The sequence below is a fragment of the Dromiciops gliroides genome, chromosome 1, assembly GCF_019393635.1.
Source record: "Dromiciops gliroides isolate mDroGli1 chromosome 1, mDroGli1.pri, whole genome shotgun sequence".
Lineage (NCBI taxonomy): Eukaryota > Metazoa > Chordata > Mammalia > Microbiotheria > Microbiotheriidae > Dromiciops > Dromiciops gliroides.
Window position 1 is genome coordinate 728,019,221 of NC_057861.1, and position 1,315 is coordinate 728,020,535.

General features: G+C 34.8%; 1 pseudogene; it reads right to left on the reverse strand.

Moving 5' to 3' along the window:
* Nucleotides 1-294: 294 nt before the first annotated feature.
* Nucleotides 295-793, reverse strand: LOC122736616 (annotated as a pseudogene).
* Nucleotides 794-1,315: the final 522 nt, after the last annotated feature.

The following is a 1,315-nucleotide window of genomic DNA, read 5'->3' on the forward strand; positions in this document are numbered from 1 at the left end:
TGTGGGAATTATTTTTAAATGATGGAAGCATTATTTATGAAAATCTATCGCTGAATGTATACGTGCATATGAATGTCAGCTCTTTAAGCATAACAACTGGAGGCGATAGGTGGTACACCTAGATTCAGGAGGATCTGAGTTCAAATCCAGCCTCAGACACTTGACACTAGCTGTATGACACTGGGCAGGTCATTTGACCTTCATTGCCCTGCAAAAAAAGAATAACAACTCTGCTATTTAATAATAATAATAACTATGTTCATAGTAATCATGTTTTTTTTAAATAGTTGAATCTTTTTATTAACACATATACATTTACTTGTCTTCTGGCTTGTTGAAGCAGTAGGTTAGACAACACTTGCCACAATAATGTCTGTCAAAATGGCTGGCCATAAAGACTCCAGCACCACATTCATCAGAAGGGCATTCTTTACGAAGGCGGCTGATCTTGCCATTCTCATCAACCTTATAGTACTTCAGAACAGCTAGCTTAACCTTCTTTCTCTTATGCTTGTTCTTTTAGGGATTGGTGTAAGACTTCTTTCTCTTCTTGGCACCACCCCTAAGTCTCAGAACAAGATGAAGTGTAGACTCCTTCTGAATGTTGTAGTCAGGCAAAGTTCGTCCATCTTCCAGTTGCTTACCCACAAAAATCAACCTTTGCTGATCAGGGGGAATTATCTTGTATCTTCACCTTGACATTTTCAATAGTATTGGATGGTTTGACCTCAAGGGTGATGATCGTCTTCCCTGTCAGGGTCTTCATGAAAATCTGCATCATGCCTCTGGGTCCACCTGTTGATGGTGGATCTGAAAGAGTTATAATGTTTAACAATAATCTTTGCTCATAGTGCCTAAGCAAATAGTAGGAGCTTAATAAATGTTTATTGATGTACTGAACAGGACTTTGTCCATAAAGAGTTCTCATCAAACACTTGTTGGGCTGAGTTGTCTGTTTTACTGTTCATTTACCTTTTATGCAAATTAGTGTTTCTTCCCTATATTCCTTTTTACCATTTTTCTTTCTCTGCTATTTTAATTTATTTTTCTGCTTCTGTGTCTTTCTATTCCTTTACCATTTTCTTTCTGTAGCTCCAAATCTACCCTTTAACTTACCATGTTATACTACAAAAAGATATTTTAAATTATTTTCTGTATTTATTGAATTGGACCCTTCTGTATTTCACCATTATTTTTTAAAAAGTAGATGAAAAGAAGAAAGATCTTATATTTCTTTCTAAAAAGAAAAAAAAGGAAATGAATTTAAGTTGCTTTTTACTTATTTGGTCTTGATTGAATTTTTTTTTTTTAATCT